Genomic DNA, 12,528 nt, shown 5'->3' on the forward strand with positions numbered 1-12,528 from the left:
GAATTCTTTGGGGGAAGCCATGTCTGTTTAAAGTAATATCAGAGCACTTTAAAGGTATGATGTGAATGTGGCCTAAATGTGGTCCATTTCTCCAGCAACCTGTTATCACTGTGGCCAACTAGACGCTGGTATGGAACATGCAAGCAGGACCTGAGAAGTCTCCCCCAATGGTTCATTTTTGTCCAGTCTTCCAGGATTTAAAAACACAGTTGAGTTTTCTAGAAAGGTTAATTTTGATTCAAAGATTTGTCTGTCAGAATTGAAATGGATGCAGATTTGGAAGAGCAGCCCTTGCCCCCCTATGGGAAAGCTGCTCCATTCTTTGTTTTATTTTTGTTTATAGTCTCTCTGTGTATTTCATCTTCTCCTGCTGGAACCACTGCTCTGATGCATGCTAGGCATTAGCAACTGTCACACCAAATTAAGAAAGAAAAAAGGAGAAGGAGAAAATGCCCCATGGCCTTTAATGGAGAAAGTCCTATACGGGTGCCCAAGTAACATCCCTGGGGAAATCATGTATCTTATTAAGAACCACCCAATTTCACAAAAAGAACCGTACATTTATTTATTTAAAAGGGGAGGAATTCCGTTTTCGAGAGGCTTAATTCTCCTTATGTGAAAAGAATCCAAATGACCTCAAACTCTGAAAGATCTAATGGCCTCCAAAGATTCAGCCACTCCAAAAAGCATTCTCAAACAGATGAAATTTCTTTAATGATATTTTGCTTCCTGAGCTAGCATGGTTAGCTACAACATGTTTGTCAAACAAGAGTACAGTATATACATTCATATTACCACTTACTCAACATCCAGTGCACTTCCCACTGCTAGTTTTTCAAGCTGCATTCACACAATGTTAGTCACAATCTATACCTTCCAACATGACGTACTCCTGTGCAAGTCACATTATTTGTGCGAAATTCCAGCCCCGTAAAAAGTGCTTTTTGGGTACACCTGAAATCATGCAAGATCGCAGTGGCCATTTCAGCTGCTGTCGTCTTGTGAGAAAAAATGGGATGTCCCGTTTTTTTCCTGGGGCAGTTGACAAATATGCACAATCCATACCTATCAGGTTGTTTCTTGACCAACACTGCTGTTTGATGCATTTCCCCACCCCCACCCCTCAAACCAACTTGAATTCGACTTGAAAACATAATCTGCATTCACTTCATACTTAAGAATATTGTGTACATTTGAGGTGGCTGAGCATGCGCAGATGACCGCTCCATGAATAGTAGTTCCCAGGTGTGTGTGTTCTGGGTTGAATAAACCCCAAAATGTCTCTCAGCTTAACCTACCTCACAGAGTTGTTGTGAGGATAAAATGCAGATGGGGGAAAGTGTGTATGCCACTTTGATCTCCTTGGAGGAAAGGTGGTATATAAATACAATAATCAATCAATCAAGCTGAAAGTTTGGCGATTCAGGAAGGTCAAAAGGAAGTATTTCCTCATGCAGTGTACGGCCGACTACGGAATTTATTATCATATGATGTAGTAATGGCTGCCTATGTGGCCAACTTTAAAAGGGGAACTGGACAAAGGTACAGAGAATAAGACTCTCAGTGGTTACTAGACATGACGACTATATTGCCTCCCATATGAGAGACAGTATGTCTCCTGACTACCAGCTCATGGTGACCACAAGTGAACGCTTGCACTCATGCCCTCCTAGTGAGCTTCTCATAGGCATCTGATGTGGGATGTCAGCATCCAAAATGCGTATGTAAAGGGCTAATTGCAAGAGCTGTAGAACTCTATGACATCACACACTCTGCGGCAGTTATGGCAGTTGGTACAGTTATGGCGGTTTATTGAACTGTCTCAATCGTTAGAGCAGCAGGTACGCTGTGTTGTGCTGCTTTCTGCTTCAGAGTTAGTGAGTTAGTCTGTAACAGTTTAATCTAGGTAAGATGTTTAAGTATCGCTTACGTGCATTGCGTATATTTAATCTGCAACTGCTATCTAAACTTTTAAAGAGAGTGTCTTCCATAGTTTTTATAGGAGTGGAAAAGAGAACTAATTAAAGGGGCAAACAACCGAGGGCTGTCTAGCAAATGGGAACCAGTGCCTAATTCCCACATCTGAGTGGCCAGTGTGATAACATAACGCTGGACAAGATAGCTCTTAGGTTTGATCCAGCAGGGCTCTTCTTATACTCTCTTGGTGTGCCCCAGCTATCCTATTCCCGGGTTATACCTCCTTCTCCATACCTTGTAGTATTGCTCACCATCACCCCCACAGCCCACTGAGGTCCTGCTATTTAATTTAAAAAACCAACAACATGATTACTAATTTTACTACTAAGATAATCTGCAGTTATTCCAGGAGTGGGGAATCTCAGGCCCAAGGAGCAGCGCCCCCCCCCCCCCCGCGTCTCTATTTACCCTTATGACACCTGGGCCACACCCAGGGCTATTTTTCTAGAAAAAGAGGTGCCGGAACTCACCATGAACGCCCCCTTGTGTTCTCTTATAATGACAATGGTGCCCACCTGAGAGGCTCTGGAACTGGGTTAAGGTGAGTTCCGGCCGAAAAAAAGCCCTGGCCACACCCCTTTCCTTCAGGCCACACCTCTCACCAGCCCAACTTCCACGAGTGTTTTGACATGGCTGGACTGTGACTTTGGAACTCTGATAATGCCTCTCAGTTGCCTGGATGGAGAAGAGAGGGGTGTCTCTCTCTCTCTGTCTCTCTCTCTCTCTCTCTGTGTGTGTGTGTGTGTGTGTGTGTGTAGAAATGGAGCTACTGTACGAAGCTGAAATTGCCTTCCATTGCTCCACCTGCTACTGGAACATTCCCCAGAAGAGAGCCCAGGCCCTTGTCAGTCCTCACACCCCTGAAAACACGCACACACCGCAATTCAATTCCTAGAGGAGACATTGGAGAAGATGCTGGAAATGTCTTGAAGTGCAATTCTTGTTTCTAAAAAGGCTGTTAGGTTTTGAATGTGTCCCCCCCCCCCCCGCACCAGCCAAAGTCCTTCCCTGTCAAAGTAAGCGAGGTGAGAAAATCCAGTTATTTGTTCAAGCTGGAAGTATTAAGTAAATGTATTTTCCAACACTGTCAAAGTTGCCCATGAACTGCACACCTGCGAGGGACATCTTTGCAGGCTCTTCCCTCTCTCAAAAGCTCTTCCTCGCCAGCAGCCCTGAACCACAGACTCAGATGTTGTTAAAAAGCTTACAGTATCAGCAGGGCCACGGCAGCCTCCATTAGAAACATGATACTAAGATGCTGATTAATACCAGGAGGGGGCTTTAATCAGCCAGAGCCATATGCTATTTAACTTAAGATGAAAGTGCAAATGATAATCATTATTTCAGAAAGGATGTATTTAAAAGGAGAGCAGAACAGCAAGTGGCATCTTTTTATCATTAGAGTTCTTCATGCAGGCGCTCACTCTTTTTTTTTAAAGCTTTATAAGCTTTTATGAACATCTGGACCATTTTCTTCATTATATGGGCTTCCAATGGCATTATGTTTGATGTTGGGTGTGTGTGTGTTTTTCTTTTAGCAGAGCTATGCTAAATTTCTAAATAAACAATTAATTCCTATTAATTATAGTTTTCAAACTAGCAAAATTATCCTTCATTAACTTAATCACTTCTATTTTATCTGCAAATTGTATTCACTCTTTCATAATCCCCTACATCTAAAGACTCCCCCCCCCCCTTCTACATGCCAGGCTTCTTCTGATGCCATGCATGCTGTTTGTAGCAAAGGGGTTTATTTTTTTTTTAAAGCAGCCATTTCTCATTCTCTTGCAGAACATTAGATGTGAACCACAGCCTCCCACCCACTCCCCAGTTTCAAAAGGCAGCCTAATGCAATCTCGGTTGTTTTTAACCAAGCAGTGCTCAAAGGAATGCTCCCTCTGCCCCCAGCTCAATGGTGAAATTGGATCTACAAAGAGTCAGGACTTGATTGTCACTGATGAAACTTCAGTGTTATCATGAGGTTTGTCTGGGGTGAGGAGAAATGCCAGCCAGCATGAATAGGGAAGGCAAGTTGAAAGTAATTCATAAGCTCACATTCTATGGGATTCTAAATCATTATAAATGCAGGGGTGAGATTAATAAACTCTCACTTTCAAAATAACCGTTGCTTAGTGAGTTAGGGGCATCCTCGAAGAAGGTCCAGAAATGTGTTGTTAAATTTCTTATGCATATGATTATTATAATTTTATTTTGATAATTTATATGCCACTTAATTACAGTTGCCTCCAAGCAGTGTACTGGAGACTCAACTAAAAATAAGTTAAAACTCTAAACTTAGAATTCAATTAAAATGCATGCTGGAGCAAAATAGACTTTAGTAAGTACCAGAGGTCCTGTCTGACCTCAACTGAAAGGGAGTTTTCATAAAATTTGGCCCACAATGCTGAATGAATGTGGATATGAGCCATGTATCCAAACCGTGGGGGATCACTAACAGTGATTCTGTCTAAGACCTGAGTGATCAGGGAGCAGGTCATGGGGTATCCTGAGGTATCCTGGATCCAAGTTGCTAAGGGCCTTGTAGATCAGGGATCAGCAAGGTTTATCTTGCCTGGGCCGGCTTGGCCCTGTGGAGATCCCTTCGCGGGCCAGATTGTGGGTGCGCATGAGCACACGTGCCTGCGATTTTCAGCATCTGCGCAGGCGCGATTTCCGGCACCGCCGAAGTGAGTCCCTGCACCGCGCTGTGCCGGTTTAGTGCAGCACGCAAGTGGGTGACTCGGTTCAGGGCGGCTCATGGGCCAGTCAAACGACCTCCGCGGGCTGCTTCCGGCCCATGGGCCTTAGGTTGCTGACCCCTGTTGTAGATTAGCACAAGAACATTGAACCTGACCCAGTAGTGTATAGCAGCCAGTGCGAGCTTTTGAGCATCAGAGTTATGTTCTGGCAATAGTTCCAGCAACAGTTTAGCTGCAGTGTTCTGCATCAGCCAGAGCAGGATGCATTGCAGTAGCTGAGTCTTAAGATTATGTGGTTTAGTGCAGGGAATAGAAGGAAAATGGTCATCCACCAGTGTTAACATCTACCACTGGCTGGTTGCTGGGATTCTTGGATCGTGCTCTCCACATACCGAAGTACTTTTATACTCTAAAGAAGGAGTGGGGACCCTATGGCTCTTTGGATGCTGTTGGACTACAACTCCTGTCATTCCTGACCATTGGCCATGTTGGCAGGGGCTGATAGGTGTTGGAGTCTAGCTATATCTGGAGGGCCACAGGCTCCCCATCTCTGTTCCAAGGCATACAGTTCACTCTCAGAATAGGAGAGATTTGTTGTCACAGAGTCCCAATCCCCAGAGTCCCTGGGAAGAGGGATTGCTTGCTAAACCACTTGGTTGACTGTAGCTCTGTGAGGGGAGTAAGGTTCTCCTAAAAACTCCCATCACCCTTTACAAATTATAGTTCCCATAATTCTTTGGAGGAAGATGTGGCTGTTTAATGTGGTATAGCAGTGCTTTAAAAGTATGGGTGTGGTTGTGGCCCCTGAGCAGGGGTGCCAACTCCCAGGGACTGAGCCCTTTTGCCCCCCAATATTCTTTGGGAGGGGCTAGGGCCCCCCAATGTTCAAAGGAGGTTGAGGAGGCCGAGGGCAGCTTCAGTAGCCAGTTCCTTCTCTTCCTCCTCCTGCCATGTAGAGGAAGGAACAGGGAAGCAGCCCCCTGCCGGAAGCAAGAGGAGGAGGAGCTGCCAGCCATTGAAGCCATGCTGCTGCTACATTTAGCTCCACCCCTGGCTCCTCCCAACATCCTGTCATTGTGTGTGCGATGTCATCCCTTTTCCCTCAGAAGTTGGCATCTCTGCCCCTGAGATAGGTCCCACCCTACTATAAGGTAGACCTACGTAGCTGCCTCAAACAGCTGATTTTGGGTGTCGTGAATTTGTTTTTTTTAAAACAACAACAACAACAACAGGGTATACATTCAAAAATAAATAAATGGTAACTGTAATAGTCAAGATGTTGTGACATTGTGCAGAAGCCTGCAAAACACCCTTTTGCAAAGCACATTCCTGAAGCATTGGCCAAAAAGTGACAGATTCCTACACGGGCCACTCCCCCTGCTGCCCCACACCATTCTCTGTTGAGAATGTCTGGTGTTCCCCTTGGGAACCCTAGACCCGGTGCTCGTTACGGTTGGCCCTAAACCACTGCTACATCAGGAGCAGTGGCAAATTAATCCATTAATTATCTTAACCATTCAAATGAGGTCCATTTGCTAATAACCTTTTAGCCGAAAATGGTATCTTCATCTGACGGAGCTTAGACATCAGAGGAGAAACCACAGTAAATGCCTTTACTTGGACAGTTAAACTCTTCCAGAGCAAGCTCTGGAAGTGTAAAAGTTTCCTGCTTTCAAAATCTCCAAAGAAGGCTGGTTTTTCTCCCCCTCCGCCTCCTTTTTTTGGGGGGGGAGGGGGGGCTTCTCTGTTACATTTTGATGTTGCTTCCTGCGAATATCCTTGTCAGACGATACTAACTCTCCACCTACTCTCCCTGTCAGGAGCATTCACTGAGCTGACATTCCAAAGACTCCCTTTTTGAAAGCTGATCTTATTCAATGGTTATATTTTCCAGCAAATATTTGGAAACCTATTAGACAAGTAAAGAATCTACGGCTGCCCCCTTTCCTCCCCACCCTCTTATTATTTTTTTTAAAGCAACAATGTGAAGGATGATCAAAAAATTAAAGTAACTAATTAGGCTGGCAAATGGATTTCAGAGGAATGAACTGAAGCGAGCTTGACATGCACGGAAGACATTCTCCTAGTGTAGACAGAAAAAAAGGAGGTGGGGGGAATCAGCTAAGAAAACTAAGGAAAAAGTATTGGTTTGAAATACCAAGAAGGAGAAGGTTTTGGCTCTGCATAAATCCCAGATCAAAGAGTTTGGGAAGGGATGTTAATTTCAAACAAGGTATTTGCTATTTGGGCTCTCAGAGAAGGGTCCATAAGTAGAGATCCCAAGTGCAAATTGTTGGAATCCCCAATCAAAAGGACCATGTCCCCCTTGGGTTAAAAAATAAAATAAATTTGGTTTTATAGTTTATAGCAGAGTTAAAAAACAACAACAACTAGGAAGCTGGAGTTATCCAGTCCCACTATTATCCATTCTCATTCACATATTATGAGCATTGCGTAAAAGGAGTATGTAAAACACACTGAGGTCCCATTGGTAAAGTGGCGGGGGGCCGGGTCTTAGCTTATAGTTTCTTCATATTTACAAGGATGGCTTCAGATTCTAAGCCTACATGGCTGGAGCAAGTTTCATGGCTGCCTCATGGAGGAAGGAGGGAAGGGGGAGAGAGAGGGAGGGAGGGAAGGAGGGAGGGAGGGAACGCAAGAGTTAGGGGCAGAACTTAGGGTTTTTGTGGAAAACCACAAAGTGTACTTTCCCTGACTTATCTGTAAGTCTCACCCTGTGCTCTGCTGACTGGAGGCATGAAAGGTGGCTTATATGCAACTGTAGCAAGTTGGCAGGTGATGGAGAAAGACTCTTTTCTGCATGAGAACCTGAAGATGGCTTATTTCTCTCTGGCTACCTTCCCCAGAACCCAAATGAAAGCAAGTATCTGTCATCTTATTTTTCCAGGATTTGTATTACTTTGGCGTGTTTCCCTGCACCCCCAGTTCTGGGGTCAGAAGAGAGATAATCTAAAAGATGGGCAGTTTAAAGACATAAATGGCTTTCTGGACAGAATGGAGGCATCCTCTACAGTTTTATTTTTATCAATTCACAGAACAGGTCTCACATCTAAGTATGAAAAGCAAAGAAGAAATGAAACCAATGTTCCTTTGCATTGGACTGAATGTCTTTCTTCCGTGACTCAGCATCTGAAGTTTCCAAGAAGAGATTCTTGAAAGTACAGCCTTTTCTTCTCTAGTATCATCTCCTTGCCAGGCGAGCAATCCATAAAGCTGTTACACACCTTCATCTTAGCTCTTATCCACCTCACAGTCCTTTGAACTCAGAAGGACTTGATTTAGGTTAAACATCAGGAAGAATTTCCTAACCATCAAAATAATTGGGCAATTGAACAAATTTGCCACGGGAAGATGCACAGTCCCCCATTATTCTGAAGTTATTAAACAGAGGTGAAACCTCCGTCGGTGATGATTTGCGAAGAGAATGGACAAAGCTGCAAAAATAATAGCCCCCAAAAGCTTCAGGTTTGAATCTCTATTAGGCTCATTGTGGATAGCAATTTACTGTTGATCTCTCAGGGCTTGCTCCCCTTGGACTGCAATGTGATACTTTGCCATGTCTTTAGTGGCAGAAGTGGGTGGTCAGCATGCATGCCAGGGTTCCCAGGCTGGGAGCATCCCAGCCCCTGAGATTTCAGGCCCCAAACCTGAGATGTAGGGCGGGCCTTGGTGATCTCATGGGAGTGGAATGTGGGGACAGAGATTAATTAGGAGAGGGGAGCGGAGGAGGGCAGACTCCACAGAGTGTCTATGCTTTAATTTGCAGCCAGCTCCAGGTGGGCTGAGGCCTGCAAGCTGCATGCACAGTCTTTGTAATGTCCCCCCCCCAATTATTATTAAAGGTACTCTTTTCCACCTGGAGGTACAAGCCCTCCACCTGCCACTTGGAGGGGGCCAAGGAAACCTGGAGACTTCAGGTCAGACCTAGAGGTCTGGCAACTGTAGTGGATGGTCTTGTCACCATGGGAGGAAGAATGAGCAGAACTATAGGAAACAAAGGGTCCTTCAGGTTGAACTGAATTTTGCACTCAACAATCACAGTGGGACCTTGGATGTGCCTTTTCAGTAATTAATAAAACAATAAGAGAAAACATTACAGACATGTTTGGATACTTTGGAATGCTATTTAAATCAAGATGGCGGACTGAACCTTCATTTTCAATTTATCTAGCTATCTATCTAATATACAATTGTTTTTATATTAAAAAACCTAAGAAAATAAAATATTATTTTAATTACTGATCTCAAAATTGGACTGATTTTTTAGATTCCCAAGAATTGTGATATGAGGCTACTAGTTTACTGTATTTGCTGGCAGACCAATAACATTTATTCTCTGGGCTGCTAACAAAAAAGTTTAAAAAAAATAAAAGAACAAACAGCCAGCAAAATTAAATATGCAATGCAATACAAGATAAAAATAAAAGTGGCATTAAACATTGTTCTCTAAGCCAGCTATACAACACAGGGGTGAACTTGGGCCATTCACAGCCTCTCAGTCTAACCTACCTCACATGACTGTTGTGAAAATAGTGAGAGCAGAAAATCAAGCTATGCTGCCTTGAACTAATTAGATGAAAGGATATAATGTATGCCATATCGTAAAAAAATGTATTTGGTGTCAGAGACAGACCATCCTGCTGCCATGGTGGGCAAAGTTAGATTCAATGGGACTTTGGCCTGATCCAGTAAGGCTCTTCTTATCTTCTAACTCCACTGTCACAGAGGCAGTATACTTCTGAACACTGGTTGCTGGGAATCTCAAGTGGGGAAAGTTGCTATGGTCCTGTTTGAGGGTTTCTGACAGGCATCTATCTAGTTGGCTACTGCAAGAACAGGATGCTGTACTAATGGGCCATTGCCCTGATCCAGCAGTATACTATTATGTTCTTACAATGTTTGGTGCCAGTGACCTGTCTCAATATAAGGCAGTTTTCTATGTTCCTAACAGAAATCAACGGGGAAATATGTTTAGAATTGTTTCTTAAAAACAATATGGAATAGGAAATAATGATGAATTGCATAGCACTCCTTGCTTAGTTTTGTACTTGCTTCCATAAAAAAAAAACTTTTTTTTAATCTCTTAAACTTGGACTAAGTAGAGTTTTAAGGTTTGCAGAGCTGTTCTCCAGCTGAGTCCTTTCCTTTTAGATATGCACACCTCCTCGTTGGACATTCATTATCAACCCTCGTGTTCGTCTTTTATCTACAAGTCCTCTTCAGTGTTCAGCATAAACTACATGGACACCTTGCAGATTGACATTTCTTCATTCATGCTTTACCTTAAACAGCATGCAAAGACATCAAAGAAATGGAGCTGGCTTTGATGTTACAAAATGAAAAACGCCTCATGATTTGCCAAGACCAGGGGAACTTCTAGTTTGCGCTCTCTCTCTTTCTCTCTCTCTCTCCTCCACCTTAAAGGTGGGGGGAGATCCAACTTCCCTACAGACATGTGAAAAATCTTTTCCTATTGTTCGACCAATTTACCCAAATGTTGCTTCCCAGCTGAAACACAAACCAGGGTGGACAACCCTTTTCTCAGTTAAGGGTCTCATTCCTTCATAAGTAATCTATCAAGGGCCAGGGATAAAAGTGTCCTGGATTAGCTAATCCAGACTAAAGAAGGGCCTGCTCCAACTTTCACCATGGTTACCTCAGGAGCAGAACCACCACCAGATAGGAGGATAAAATGAGAGTTGCCTAAAGCAAACCATGGAGGGTGGAATTTGAAGGCTCCTGCTTTGGGAGTTGCCTCTTTGAAAACAGGACAGTTTCAGAAGTCCCTGCTTGGGAATTTCAAGCAAAGTTGTAGGAGTTTCATTAGGTATAGTTTCTAGAAGGGTCACCTTTCATGTCATAAAACTAGCCAAGAAACCTATGGTGGCATAAGCTTTCATGGACCAGGGTGCAGTTCATCAGACGCATTGAAAGAGAGAGAGAGAGAGAGAGAGAGAGAGAGAGAGAGATCTTTCACCAAATTTAGGCTTGTGATTTCCTTGCCAAAATGGAGAGTAAATTTGCTGTGTGTTGAACAAGTTCTGTCAGATGTGTTCATCATCATTATTATTATTTCTTAGAAAGTGCTTAAACACTAATTTTGCTTGGGCTGTCTCTTTTTAATTAAAAACCAGAGGACGTCACAGGAAGGGACCAAAAGCAGAGAGAAGAAAGGGCTTGAAATGTAACTCTTGCTATTACTTCCCAGACGCATGTCTGATGAAAGGCAAATGTCATGAGGGGAAACGCCTTGTGCAAATGAGCTGCTCCTTTGCCGAACAACCATGAGGCAGGGTGAGGCCACTTACCTCAGCTTGGGATGGGGAGAATTTAGATTCAGTTTGCAATTAAAGGAAAATCTACCTAATTGGCACTTTCTGAAACAATATGCAAATTGAAACACAGCCATCCTTTGAAATTTATATTTCTCCAAATTTTGCAATGCACTTCTCCAGCACAGTGGTGAGTACAAAAATGCATTTATTAAAGTATGCATATAAATGCATGTACAGTGGCACCTCGGGTTACAGACACTTCAGGTTACAGATGCTTCAGGTTACACACTCCGCTAACTCAGAAATAGTACCTCAGGTTAAGAACTTTGCTACAGAATGAGAACAGAAATCGCGCGGCGGCGGCGTGGCAGCAACGGGAGGCCCCATTAGCTAAAGTGGTGTTTCAGGTTAAGAACAGTTTCAGGTTAAGAACGGACCTCCAGAATGAATTAAGTTCTTAACCCAAGGTACCACTGTATTACTGAAAATAACATACAAAACCCCACTGTGTTAAAGGAAGTTGCTTTGCAAAAATGTATATATTAGGCAGAATTGCAGGCAAAAAAGTACGTATTAGAATTTTTCACTAAAATGTGGGTGGATTTTCATTTGGACTTTAAAAAAAAGCATGATGTAGAAAATGTGGGAGGTTGCAGTCAGATACAACTAGCAAGCATAGGGCTAGTTGGTGCATGAAGGGAAAAGGACCACAGAGATGGATTGTAGATACTCAGCTAGGTCACACACCCTCTGCTCTGGAGAGGAAATGAAGCATTTCTGCTTCCTCTCTGTGCATCATGTAAGCCACAAGAAGGACATGTCTGTGCTTGCTCCCAAGCACAGACCATATGTTTGAAGCTACTTTGCTCTATTTTCTACCCAAAATTATTTTGCCTTGCTGTTGCATGGAACAATGCATGACTGAGACCTTGAATCTGTAAGTAAAGTATTTTAAAATTACTTAACTGTTTGTGGTTTGCTTATTGCAAGAGGAGTAGAAAGAGGTCAGCTGTTGTGTGCAGCTGAACAGAATAAAAACAACCTGTATTCCTAACACTATACTGTTGCTTAACTTATTTGGGTTTAAAACCTGATACTGGGGCTCTGTGTGTGCTACGTTTTGAATTTATGCACAGTAGCTGATTCTTTTGTTGTCCACCCACACATGTGGGTCCATGGGAATTCATATATTTAATTTTCCTTCCACGGAAGTGTGGAGAACTTAAGTGAAGACTGGGAAAATGAGAATGCAAAAAAACTTAACAAGATGGACCAATGGACTGACTCAGTATAAGCAACTTCCTGTGTTCCTTCTCTGGGATGGTATATAATCCTGCATACAAACTGGGCACAAAAAAACCTTAGAACTCCACTTGCAGGCCTGGGAGAAGGAAAAGAGGTACCTGACTAGGAATCGAATCCCCTGAGAGGATCACAAGTTTTTTTTATATAAAAAAACAGCCACAGCTAATTTCTCAACCCCTTCCAATATGTTCAGATTTGTCGCAAGCAATGTGTGGAAGCATGTGGTTGCTGATAAAACCGCCTGTTAATGC

General features: G+C 43.2%; 2 long non-coding RNA genes across 8 annotated transcripts in view; one reads left to right on the forward strand and one right to left on the reverse strand.

Moving 5' to 3' along the window:
- The window catches only part of LOC308482341, a 31,342-nt gene extending 28,696 nt beyond the window's left edge, over positions 1-2,646 (reverse strand). For 3 of the 4 annotated variants that reach the window (XR_013989230.1, XR_013989232.1, XR_013989233.1), the window contains exon 1: positions 2,448-2,646. This is a non-coding gene — a long non-coding RNA (uncharacterized lncRNA). The remainder of the gene's footprint in view (positions 1-2,447) is intronic. The other variant, XR_013989231.1, reaches the window with a different exon arrangement.
- Positions 1,231-11,932, forward strand: LOC308482339. 4 transcript variants are annotated; one of them, XR_013989228.1, is made up of 4 exons: positions 1,239-1,906; positions 3,769-4,004; positions 7,585-8,162; positions 9,849-11,932. It is a non-coding gene; the product is annotated as an uncharacterized lncRNA (long non-coding RNA). The 4 variants fall into 4 exon arrangements; XR_013989225.1 differs by lacking the exon at positions 9,849-11,932 and having other exon boundaries at positions 1,231-1,906; positions 7,585-8,935; XR_013989226.1 differs by lacking the exon at positions 9,849-11,932 and having other exon boundaries at positions 1,231-1,906; positions 3,769-3,958; positions 7,585-8,935.
- Positions 11,933-12,528: the final 596 nt, after the last annotated feature.

This window comes from Podarcis pityusensis (genome assembly GCF_964106645.2).
Source record: "Podarcis pityusensis genome assembly, chromosome: 8".
In the NCBI taxonomy this organism is placed as follows: Eukaryota; Metazoa; Chordata; class Lepidosauria; order Squamata; family Lacertidae; genus Podarcis; species Podarcis pityusensis.